The 13722-nt window shown below is 39.6% G+C and overlaps 1 protein-coding gene across 6 annotated transcripts in view; it reads right to left on the reverse strand.

The window, feature by feature from the left end:
* LPAR1 (lysophosphatidic acid receptor 1) overlaps positions 1–13722 on the reverse strand; it is a 131958-nt gene that overhangs the window by 12675 nt on the left and 105561 nt on the right. The window lies entirely within an intron of this gene.

A 13722-nucleotide genomic window follows, 5' to 3' on the forward strand; every position in this document is an offset into this window, starting at 1 on the left:
TTAACTACAAATTCAGAGCAAAACATTGGTTGCTTGAAACTAACAAAACTAAGATTAAATATCACAAAGCAAATTCTAAGACATAAATCCCAAACAAAAGTCTATCAGTTCTAAAGCATTCAAAATAAACTACAACAGGGATCCCTGGGTGGCGCAGCGGTTTGGCGCCTGCCTTTGGCCCAGGGCGCGATCCTGCAGACCCGGGATCGAATCCCACGTCGGGCTCCCGGTGCATGGAGCCTGCTTCTCCTTCTGCCTATGTCTCTGCCTCTCTCTCTCTCTCTCTCTCTCTCTCTCTCTGTGTGACTATCATAAATAAATAAAAATTTAAAAAAAAAGAAAATTTAAAAAATTCAAAATAAACTACAATAATATCACTTCTGGGAATTTGTCGCACAGACTTACACACAATTGCGCATGTGCAAGGAATTATTTGGAGCATTATTTTCCAGTTTAATTCCAGTATAGTTTGATTCCAATATAACATACAGTGTTATATTAGTTTCAGGTGTACATTATAGTGATTAAAAAATTCTATACATGACCCAGTGCTCATCGTGGTAAGTGTCCTCTTAATTCCCATCATCTATTTCATCCATCCACACCCCTACACCCCCTCTGGTAATCATCAGTTTGTTCCCTGTAATTAAGACTATTTCTTGGTTTGTCTTTTTTTTTTTGTATTCGTTCGTTTTTTAATTTCACCTACAGATAAAATCATATGGTATTTGTCTTTCTCTGACTGACTTCACTTAGCATTATACCCTCCACCTCCATCCATGTTGTTACAAATGGCAAGATTTCATTCTCTTTCATGGCTGAGTAATAGTCTATTGTATATATACACACCACATCTTCTTCATCCATCAATAAACCGATGGTCATTTGGGCTGCTTCCAAAATTTGGCTACTGTAAATAATGTTACAATAAACATAAGGGGGCATTCTCTTTTCAAATTAGTGTTTTCATATTCTTTGGGTTAATACCCAGTAGTGGAATTACTGGATTATGTGGTATTTTTAGTTTTTTGAGGAACCTCCATACTGTTTTCTGCAGTGGCCATATCAGTTTGCATTCCCACCAACAGTGCATGGGGGTTTCTTTTTCCCCAAATCATCACCAACACTTGTTGTTTTTCAGTGTTGTTTATTTTTATTTTTAAAAATAAGAAATAGTCTAGGTCATCACAAGTAGAAAAGTAAATTATATTGTATTCATAAAGTGGAATCCTTTTCAACTTTTTAAAGTTATTAAGATATTCTATCCTGACTGATACCAAATGATCTCCAAGATATGTTGTCAAGTAAAAAAAAAAAAAGATAAAGAAAAATACGTATAATATGCCATCAATTGTGCTTTAACAGCAACCAAAAAAGCATGTGCAAGCTCAAACACAGATACCCTATAATAAGACCCAATTAAAGCTACCAATAAATTTAAAAAGCATTTAGAACATGAAATTATAAAAATGATGCTTAAATGTTTTATTTGAACTCAAAATACCAATATGTATTCATTTGCCAATCCTTTAATATAGAGCCAAGACTTTATATGTGAATTTGGGTCTGCTAATTGGAGCTCTGTAACATCTTCCACACAAAGCCACACCAATAAAAGCATCACACATTACTTCCAAATTGGCTCCTTCAAAGTGGAGTCAGAACTTTAAAATTCTTGTAAAGCAGTTTGAGTACAAAAATCTTGCAGATTTTTTATGGTTTCTCCAAACTTCGAGTTGTTCTCATCAGCAAATCTAAAGCAATTTCTTTTTGCAACTTGCTGTCATTAAATATTAACAAAATATCCACCTCAGTTTTCCCAGAAACATCTTGTTGTATTCATTTTTATTCAATACTGTAATACTTAATTAGTTACACTATTATTAGAATTACTTGGCATAAACAGCATCAGGAGCAAAAATGAATTGGAGCTGAATTACTTGGTTTTGAGGCTACAGTCTACTGGCTTTTTTATTCATCTAAGTATATGTGTGCGTACTATATGCCAGGTACCATCCTTGGTACTGGGATGCCACAGTGAATCCGGAAGAAAGAAATCTCTCCTCTCATTGAGCTTAGGTTCTAGAAGGGATGTGAAAGACAACAAAATACACAAAATCGCTTACAGAGGGGGATGGCATTTGTAGACTGGGGGAGCAGGTGTGGAAGCAAGGAGTGCAGCTGGAGGCTCATATAGAAATCTAGACAAGAGACAATGATGGCTTTGAACATGGGAAGGTGATCACGGATGTACGCTGATGGTAACACTTATCTATGTTGCTAAGAGAATGGATGCTGGAGAGAGAGAGAGAGAGAGAGAGAGAGAGAGAGAGAGAGAGGAGTCAGGAAGCCTGCAAGCAACTGAAATAAAGGACTGAGTGCCAAGGAGGTCACTGATAATAGGTCAGTGGGTCTTGAGAATGGAAGACCGACTGGAGAAGATTTGAGAGCAAACAGGAGAAATTGGATATGGCAGGCTTAGACAATACTTTTACACAGTTTTGTTGTGAATAGGAGAAAAGGGACTGTTGGCATTAATATGTTTTAGAAAGTTTTTGTTAACTATCATGTTGGTTAAGATGGAGTTACTGGGTCTATACTGTGTGTGTATATACATATGTGCATACCCACCCATACATATACATATATATACTCATATATATAAGCTCATATATGTACAGAGTATTTTTAGAATGCTACATCAAGCATTGATTACTATCAATTATATATAAAGAGTATGTGCTTTAAATACGTGCAGTTTGTTATATGCTAATTAGCCTTCAGTAAGGGTAGAAAAATGGCTGGGAAGGAGGAGGAAAAGTGATTGAGATTGAGAAAGAGATTGACCAAGACTAGTACTGGCCATCTTTAGTTTCTTTTTCCCATCCACTGGCAGGAAGCCTATGTCTGGCCTGCTCAAGACCATGCAGTCACCTTCGTGGCACAGGCTTCATCCCAGGGTGGCCCCTGGTGATCCAGCACTGCCTGTGGCTCGGTGGGTGAGCTTTCTGATCCAGAAATGAAATGTTAGCAAGCCCTTCTGACTTCAGAATGAAAGCACATCAGTGTTAAATATGATGTTCTTATCTTAAAAAGAGTAGCTAGCAGACTGGGGGAAGATTTAAAACCCTATTAAAGACAGGATGAGTAATAAATAAATGGGCACACCCATGCACTGTTGACAGGAAAGTCACTTGACAATCTTTTTGAAGGGCAATTTGGCAATGCCTAAATTTAAAATGTCCTCTTCTCTCTAACAAGTCCAAACTGTATCAACCAGAAATACTTGAAGCAGCAAATAAAACTGTGAATATTTGTGATGGTATAAAACCAGCAATTTCGACCTCCATCAATAGTATACATAAGTGGAGTAGTAAACAGCCATCACACAGGCATTGCTGCGTGTAGGTATTTATCCACATAGGAAGACAGGCCAACTATACACCCATGAAGTTCTAGAACACTCTGTTCCATTTAGCATAAAGTTCCAAGGGGTACTTACGTGCATTCATACTCTACACACATTACAAAAGGTCTAGAAAGACACACGTCAAATTGTTAACAGCGGTTCCCTCGAAGGCTCAGGGTGGTGGTAGTACAGATTTTAAATTTTAACGGAAATATTTTTGCAATTTTCAGGTTTTTTATAAGGAGCATATTTAATAATTTTTTAAAAAGATCTTATTTATTGATTCATGAGAGACACAGAGAAAGAGGCAGAGACACAGAGGGAGAAGCAGGCTCCCTGCAGGGAGCCCAACGTGGGACTTGATCCCGAGACCCCAGGATCATGACCTGAGCGGAAGGCAGACACTCAACTGCTGAGCCACGCACGCATCCTGCATATTTAATAATTAAGGGAAGAGGCGCCAATATTCAGGCTTATTCCCCTGGCACTCAAGAAGTTAGCTCTTGGGCAGGAACACAGATTGAAGTTTCTTTGGGATAAAACTTTTTTCAACCTCCCAGGCTGTGTGACTTGGAGGACCTGAAGGGTAGACAGGTCCATATTTCAGTGGACAAAAGAGATAGGCCTGAGGTCGCACAGGGTTTCTTTCCCTGACTAGTGGTGTGATGTTGGGACAGCTTCTCCAATTTTGCAGAGTCTTAATTTCCTTCTGTGTCAAATGGGGAAAACTACTTTCAGGAGAACTGTGAGATCTGAAGGAGCCTGCCCGCCTCCCCACTCTTCCTCCCTCCTGCAGGAAAAACCCAAGAAATAAATCTACAAGAAATAGAGATATTTGCAGTGAACTATTATTGGTTCTCCAGGCCTGAAGTAGCAAAGTGGGGAGCTGCATCCCCTGTTACGTCTTCGCTGTAGCCAGAGAATGACCACCAGACCAGAAGACCGTCACCCCCGTCCTCCTCCTCCTGTTTGAGAAATTTCTGAAGGCACCACACCAGCATTTTTAAAAAATATTCTATTTATTTATAAAATAAATAGTGTTCTCTCTCCCAAGAGCACAATTTCTTGAGAGAACACAAGCAGGGAGAGCAGCAGCAGACAGAAAGGGAGAAGCAGGCTCCCCATCGAGCAAGGAACCCAACTTGGGGCTCGATCCCAGGACCCTGAGATCATGACCTGAGCTGAAGCCGCCGACTGAGCTACCCAGGTTCCCCCCACCAGCATTTCTTGATAGGCTCTCATATTTTAGGGCCAGTCCTCCTTCTACTTTAGGTTGAAAGTATTTTCTTTTAGTTTCTTACTTTTAGACCCTATCTCATTTGAAAAAGAATCTGAGCTAAGAGACAAATGACTACAAATTAAAGGATTTTTGCTTTTACTGGGCTTCAGACAGAGAACAATGGCCATACAGTAAAAACAAAAAACAAAACAAAACAAAAAATCACCTCAGCCTGCTATGCTGTTCTAGGGTTCTGGAAAAAAGATGAAATCCTGGCTCTGGAAAGCCTGAGAAGACAGTAAAAAAAAGTGCTGTTCTGCTCCGAGCATGCTCAGAGCTCTGGTGCAGGGGCAACTGCCTACAGCCCAGCCAGTGGAGCTTCTGAGCAGCTTGCTCCAAGTTTCTCTGGGGCAGACACTGGGGCCAGGTTACTTGACAGTGTGGGCCCACAGTCAAGACAAGCTGGACTGAGATGACCCCCTTTGTCACCCCCTCCACCCCCCACCCGCCCAGTCAAAGCCTAAGACAGAGGCCAGATTCCTAGCTGGGAAACTGGAGGAGACTGTTTTTTAATGACAGGGTCTGACCCAGCTGAGCGGTTTGAGGAAAACAGATAAGGCAGGGAGAGAACTTCTTTAGGGAGTGGACATAGGCCTCACATTTCTGTTTTCTCTCAGGTTACAGTTTGGGAGGGCATGGTGGGGACTTATTAGGCAGTATAAGCCAGGAGTGTGCTGCTTGGTGTAGGAGGTGCTCCAGCCTCCTCTGTGGGCTTGAACCCCACCCTCCTGAAACAGTTGGGGCGGCTGGCAGCGGGTGAGTGCCGAGGGAATTCTAGCCCAGGCTAGTTTTGGCTAAGGGGGGGAGGGAACAGATAAAAAATAATTTTCCTAAGAGAGCAGCAGCAGCATCCAACCAAATGAGGCTGAGAGGGGGTTCATGTTCACTTTGTTGGGAATGGAAGGGAACCTTTGAACCACCCTGGTGGACCCTCCTCTTGCTCTTCCCACATTTACCCACCTACTTCATAGACATTTCTCAAAGATCCTAATCAGATAGTCACAGAGAGAATAATGCCATCAGAGAAGATACAAGCTGTGTCGATTCATTTGCCTACCTATAGCTCCAAAGAGTTATTAGTCATATGTCTGCTCCAGTTTACCCTGGAGAGAGCAATGGGCTTTTCCAATTTAATTCAGGGACAGGATGCTAATGAGGAGCCTCAAGTCCAATTTGTAATTCGTCTTGTTACCACTTAAGATTTAAAACTCTGCAGATACCTTCTAGGGCTCTCCTTTTTCATAAATATTACCAATCGCTTCCTGTTAATAAACCTTTATTTTTCAGACACCTGCTATATTTTCCGGTCTTTTGTGGTCTTCTGAACTTAACTACATAAAATGTTTGAGGTGCAATTATACCTTTTAAATGTATTTTTACACCGGATCTTTTATAATGCCTGATTGAACTTATAAGGAGCAACCCATGCATGGAACATTATAAAGGTATCTCAGAATGTGAAATTAAGTATTTGATTTTTTTTTAATTCCCCATCGTGTACCATGGTACAATGTGGAAAGTAACTACATTTAGGCAGGGAAGAAAAACAAAGCAAAGTATCTGCAAGAATTGCACAGTAAGAAGGAATACAAGACTAGAAAGTTCCAAATAGATGAAACTATAATAGTAAAACAAGAGTGAGGTTGGCAGATTGAAGGCTTCTAGAGTCTACATGAATATTTAACAAAGACATAATATTTAAACATGGCTTAGAAGTTGGGGGTTGGGTTCAGTAACTTGTATATCAACATGCAACTTTTTAATCAGGAAGAAACATTTTTCCCTACATCCCACCTTCCCATCCTATAACACTCTTAGCATGTTTACAAAGCACCGATGGATCAGAATTGCAAACAGGTCACAGAGGGAGAAAACTCTGCATTAGTGCCATCTGTTTGAGAACGGAAGGTCATTTAGTTCTCTCTTCCATGTTATGGGCACCTGTGTTCTTCAATGGAGAGCATTTCCATCACACTTTGAGAATCAGAAGACATAGGTAGAAGCAAAAAGACAACTAGAGAATTAATTCTAGCAAGACAGAGACATTGAGGATACCTAGAAAGAAAAAGAACTTGGTATTCACTAAAATCAGCTTTTTTTCTTCTTCTTCTTTAAGCAGATACCCACACTACGCTCACCAATGAGGCAATTTCTTTTTTTTTTTTTTAAGATTTTATTTATTTATTCATGAGAGACACAGGGGGGGAGGGCAGAGACACAGGCAGAGGGAGAAACAGGTTCCATGCAGGAAGCCCAATGTGGGACTCGATCCTGGGTCTCCAGGATCATGCCCTAGGATGAAGGTGGTGCTAAACCGCTGAGCCACCCAGACTGCCCAGTGATGCAATTTCTATACCACAATTGTTGAATTTGACAACTTTAGAATTTTTTCATAAAGATAATATAGAATCTTCAATCACAAATTTTTTGAAGGGTGATTTAATGGGAAGAAACAAGAGATTCAAGAAATCCTAATCAGACTTGTAGTCTGAGACAAGCCGTATCTCCCTGGCCTCACACATACATTTCAGAAGCTGAAATAACTGATAACTGATAACTCTTAATCACTTCTGTGACATCAACTCCTCAAGAGTCCAGTCAAAGCCATGGCCCCTATCCTCAGCAGGAATAATGTCCTAAAACAACATTTTGCTTATAAGTCTAGGCAATCCATACAAAAATCTCTGGATCAAATTATTTTTCCCAGTGCTAGTTACACTTTCAGGGATTAAAAAAAGTTCAGTTTTGTCTAGTAGCTGTCAATTGCAGAACTATGACATCGAAGAATTAATATAATTTGGCCCCTGTATTCATCTACATGGAAAGTAAAAATTCTTTAAGTTGATATGTGCAAAGAGACATTAACTTAAATCTAACTTCAATACTAGTATTGTAGTAAGGGCTTCCACCTCTCCACCTATTTACTCCTTGCTTCCCTCATCCCACCCCGCCACAGACAGAAAGAGTCCACAAGAGAGGCAGTATAAAGCTATAAAAAGAATATTACATTTAAAATGAAAATAGCTGGATTTAAGAGGTTTTAAGAGTTATGAGGCACTCAAGGATCACCGCACACTTATGAGATAAAGATAATGAAGTCTCCAAGAGAGGTCTTCAGTGTTGCCCTTTCCATAAAATACAAGCCAAAGCCCCTCCTTCGTCTTACTCTTAACTTCTCTGAGTCTCCGTTTCCTTATTTGCAAAAGGAAGATCACTTACAGCCTGAATAGTCTAAGGCTAATTAAACTCAAAGTTTAATTTTCTCCTTTTCTATAGAATTCTTATTTATGCTATAAGCTACAATACTCAAAATATCAGGTCTTCCATGTGGTGTATGTGACCTTAACTCCAAAACAACCTACGAATGTTTTCATCGCATTAGTGCAAAGAAAGAACAATTCCTTGTAGTCTCAACTGTCATAGAAAGTAACAGATTTTGATTTATACCAAAAAACCTGATAACCCTCAGGTGACTCAGACAAACATTAGGCAATTTTTTTTAATGCAACACAAATTATTCCATCACAACAAATGATGATTCTGGAGATGTTTGCAATTAATATTAAGAATGGAGAAGGCTGGGGGGTACCTGGGCAGCTCAGTTCGTTGGGCATCTGGCTCTTGATTTTGACCTAGGTGATGATCTCAGAGTGTTGAGATCAAGCCCTGTGTCTGGCTTTGCACTGAGTGTGGTGCCTGCTTGAGATTCTCTCTCCCTCTTCTCTTTCTTCCCAACCCCTTCATGCACACTCTCTCTTAAAACGAAAAAAAAAAAAAAAAAAAAAAAGGAAAACCAGACACCTGAGTAGCTCAGTGGCTGAGCATTTGCCTTTGGCTCAGGGCATGATCCCAGGGTCCAGGATCAAGTCCCACATCAGATCAGGCTCCCTGCGAGAAGCCTGCTTCTCCCTCTGCCTGTGTCTCTCATGAATAAATAACATCTTAAAAAAAAAAAGAGGAAAAAAAGAATGAAAAGGTTTGCTACATTTCATTACAGAGAAAAATCTGAATATGGGATACATACATACATATGCATTCTCTTCTTCACATCATGAAATCACTAGCAACCTTCAATTCACTATGAAATTTTCAGTGGTTTGAAAAGGCTATATTTTTTCATAGTTGAAACTCTAGGAAATGCCCAAATTAAATTATAAAGTAAAAGATGAAAATAGCCATTCTTCGGGTTGAAAGGAAAACAACCTACACTATTTGGAAATTAGTTCAACAAAATTCAAGCCAGAAACAATAATACCAAGCAGCTATTTTGTGCAGGACGATGTGTTAAGTGTCTTTGCAGTTGGAATGCAGAGATGAAATAAGACATAGTTCTGGCTTAAAGAGCTTAAAGAGCTTAGAAACAGAGGTTGGAAAGAAGTCTCAAAAGAGAAGCAGCAGAGGGAGGAACATAGAAGGAGAAGAGAGATGAAACAAGGAAGCAAGAGAAAGTCATGTAGCAGGGCACTTTTCAAACTTACACATGCATATGAAATCACCTGAGAATCTTATTAAAATACAGATTCTAATTTAATAGGTCTGGGAGTCTGCATTTCTAACACCTCCCAGATATTGTTAATTTTATTTGTCCACATATAATTCCTTGGGTAGCAAGGGTCTAGAAGACCCTGGCACCCAACAGAACTTTCTGTGATAGATAAGTTCTACATCAGAGCTATCCAATATGGCAGCCACGAGGCAGTGTGACTAGTGAGCGCTTGAAATATGACAAATATGACAGAGAAGCTATTTAAAATTTGATTTCAATGAATTTAAATAATCACATGCCTTAACAGACACCCTATTGGACAGTGCAGGTCTAGACTTGGCAGTTAATTTAGAGCAAACTGCATGGTGCAGCCTGCTTTGAGTAGGTAAATCAACCTAATTCAGGATTTCTCAACCTGAGCTAATGATATTTTGGATGGATAATGCTTTCCTGGGCAGGGGGGCAGGGGAGTGTGGAGGTGGTCTTTCCATTGTAAGATGTTTAGCAGCATCTCTGGACTCTACCCACTAGGTGCCAGTAGCATTCCCCAGTCATGAAAATAAAAAATCTTCAGACACTGTCAAATGTCCTCAGGGGGACAAAATCAGCGGTCTAGATAATGCTTTTATACAGAAATTTATAGAAGATGAACAGCAACATCCTTAAAAGTAACCCAGTATTTCTAATAATTTTTCTATTGCTGCCATGACAAATTACTGCAAACTCAGCGGTGCAAAATAACACAAATTTATTATATTATAGGTCTAGAGGTCAGAAGTCTGAGATGGGCTAAAATCAAATGGTTGGCAGGGCTGGCTATCTTTCTGGGGCTCTAGGGGAGAAACGGTTTCCTTGACTCTTCCACCTTTCAGAGGCCGCCTGTGTTCCTTGGCTCATAGACCCTTTCTCCATATCCAAACCAACAAACAATCTAGCATGATTGCTTCCTTTTAAGGTCCTTAACTTAATCACAACTGCAAAATCCCTTTTGCCATGCAAGGGGGACATGTTTACAGATTCTGTGAAGAAGGGTATGGATATCCTTGGTGGGACACTTTTCTTACTACTATAGAACTAAAATGAAAGCTGAGAACAGTAAAAAAATCTCATACCTAAAATAATTTAAGATAAAGTCTTCCTCTAATGTCCTACAAAACTGTGACTGTATTCTGTGCTGAAAACACTTTCCTATCTAGAAATAGCATTTTCTATTTACATAAAGATTTATCGAAGTATCAAAATTTTCCAATTTTGATGTTACAGTTCTCACATACTGTTTCATGCCTCCCTGACCCTGTTGAGATCATTAGTATAAAATTACATTTTTAATAACCAAATAAGTATCATTCACTTCTAAATCTTTGCATTATGTCTAGAACTTGGGAATTCTATTTGTGTATGTATATAGTTAGGTCTTAGTCCATTTGTGCTACTGTGACAAAATACCACAAGCTAGGTAGGTTATAAACAACAAAAAATTATTTCTCATGGTTTTGGAGGCTGAAACTTCAAGATCAGGGTGCCAGCATGATTAAGTTTTGGTGAGAACCTTTTTCCAGGATGCAGATTGCCAACTTCTCAATTGTATTCTCATGTGGTAAGGGAGACTAGAGAGCTCAGTGGAGTCTCTTTTATAAGGGCACTAATCTCACCCATGGATGGAGGCTCCATCCTTATGGCCCAAGCACCTCCCAAAGACCCCACACCTCCTACTACCATCACCTTGAGGTGGGGTGGATTTCAACACATCACTTTGAGAAGGGCACATTCAAATTATAGCAGTTATATTTCCTACCTTTTTAAATACCCCTAAACTTGTCATTTCTCTTAAAAGTAAAAGGAATATTTGGTTATGTGAACCCTTATCCAAAATGTCCATCAGCAACTTTTTTTTGTATGTTTTAGACTTTTGCTTATATGTGCCAAGGGCTGGGGCATCTTCACTTATAGAACAACTAGTGACTAAGGTAATTAGTTATCATTCATAAAAATTGTTAAACAAATCCTTTCTTCAATCTGTTCTTACAAATTGCTCTTCAGAGGAAAAGCCTACATCCGCTCAACTGTTTCTGAAATAGAGGAGTGGTGAGGAATAAACAAAGCCAGATGGCATTTACACTTAAAGTTTCTTTCCCTTCTTGAGTTTGATGTACAAGATTCAAGGAATTGTCTTTAAAAGCCCATTTTCCCAGGCTTGAGAAGTTAAGCATGGTGAGGTCAACAAGAGGCGATTAGGAGGAAGGTAGAGGGAGAAGTGGTGGCCTAAGGATAGAGCATCTGCTGACTCACTTTCCCACCACAAAGAGTGGCCAAATGAAACTGAGGCTTCGATTTAACTGTTCTTCCACACTCTCAAAAGTATGAGAACTTCCATTCACAGAAGCCTATGATGGCAGCATGATTATAGAAGTGGAGGGGGGTGGGGAGAGGATAGATTGTGTTGTTTCATTTACAGGGAACCACGAGAGGCAGAAATGTAAAGAAATAAAGTACTTTGGCAGAAATGAAGCCACTGACCAAATTCATTTTTTTCTATTACAAGTAGTCTCTTAAGGGGTTCCTCCCAACCCCACAATGTCCCCTAGTAAGACTTCTGGTCCAGACAAGGTGGCATACACAATTTTCTCCCTGTGGTTTCCAGCTAAGTATAAACACAAACCCTGGGGGGAAAACCCTAAGAGGCAATAATTAAAAAAAAAAAAACTAACAACAACAACAATAAAAAAACACCTCTGAAATGCAGGAAAAGGAAAGTGAACTGGTTAGAGACCCTAAGATTGAATGGTCTTGCAACCTCCCACCTAACAGGAGAAAGCCAACCAAGTCCAGGTTTTCCACAGTCCCAACCTAGCAACAGAAGGCAGCCCAGCAAGGATTGAACAGTCCCAAGGCCACCAAGCTAACCAGTGGCCCTGGCGAGGGGATGAATCAGAAGCTCCATGGACAATATGGCCAAAATGTCCATATACAATGAAAAAAAATCACCCATCATACCAAAAACTAGGAAAATCACTACATGATTGAGAAAAGAATCAATGGATACCAACAGAGATGAATCAGATGTTAGAATTATTGGCATCCTTGTCAAAGCATTCATCAAAAAATGCTTCGATATACAGCTACAAATTCTTTAGAACTCTAAAAATAGAAACATCACAGCAAAGAACTAGAAGTTATAAGAAAGGACTGAATTGAAATTATAAATATGTGATAACAAGAATAAACTTAGTGGGTTCAATGGTAGAGATGACAGAGAACAGATATCAATGAGCCTGATAATCAATAGACTCTGTTGAATTTGAACAACAGAGAGAAAATAGACTAAACCAAATAAAACCAATGGCAGGAACTGGGATAATAAGACGCAACATTCTTCTATATCATGAGTCCCAGAAGGACAGGACAAAGAGAGTTTAAAAGACTATTAGAGGGATCCCTGGGTGGCGCAGCGGTTTGGCGCCTGCCTTTGGCCCAGGGCGCAATCCTGGAGACCTGGGATTGAATCCCACATCGGGCTCCCAGTGCATGGAGCCTGCTTCTCCCTCTGCCTATGTCTCTGCCTCTCTCTTTCTCTCTCTCTCTCTCTCTGTGACTATCATAAATAAATAAAAATTAAAAATAAATAAATAAAAGACTATTAGAAGAATCAGTGAGGATGCCTGGGTGGCTCAGTGGTTGAGCACCTGCCCCTGGCTCAGGGCGTGATCCACGGTCTCAGGATCGAGTCCCACGTCAGACTCCCTGCCTGGAGCCTGCTTCTCCCTCTGCCTTTCTCTCTCTGTGTCTTTCATGAATAAATAAAATCTTAAAAAAAGAAGAAGAAGAAGAAGAACCAATGGTTTAAACTTTCCAAACTGCATGAAACTAAGAGAGAATAAACCCAAAGAAATACACCAAGACATTTCATCACTAAATTTTGAGAACTGAAAAAACAAAACAAAACAAAAAATTGTTGACAATATCCAGAGATAAGTGACATATTATCAGTAAGGCAACACCAATTCACGTTACAGTAAATTTCCCATCTAAAACTATGGAGGCCAGGAAAAGCCACACATTTTCCAACTCCTAGAAAAAAAAATCATCTTCAAATTCCGTATCCAGCAGAACTATCCTCTGGAATGAAGAGAAAATAGAGACATCTTCAGATGCAGGAAAAGGAAAAGAATTTGTTGCTAGCAGACCTACCCTTAAAGAATGGCTGAACAACAATTTTCAAACAGAATGGAAATGGCAAAAGAAGGAATCTTGGAACAGAAGAAGGAAGAAAAACAAAAGGAAGAGAAATACGGTCGCATAAAGTAGACAATCCTCCTCCTGAGTTTTATGAAGCATATTAGGTATTTGGAACATCAGCACACCATGTTAAGTCACACATGTATACTGTAATAGCCAGACCAACCATTAAAAAACAACAACAAAAACCCAAAAAAACAGACACATTCAAAAACACCACAAATAAATCAAGATGCAATCCTAAAGGCCCCGAATTTCTACTTGGGATTCTTTCTGCACATCAGATAAGTACATGTATATCAAAGTATAGAG

Source organism: Canis lupus, chromosome 11 (genome assembly GCF_003254725.2).
Source record: "Canis lupus dingo isolate Sandy chromosome 11, ASM325472v2, whole genome shotgun sequence".
Classification (NCBI taxonomy): Eukaryota; Metazoa; Chordata; class Mammalia; order Carnivora; family Canidae; genus Canis; species Canis lupus.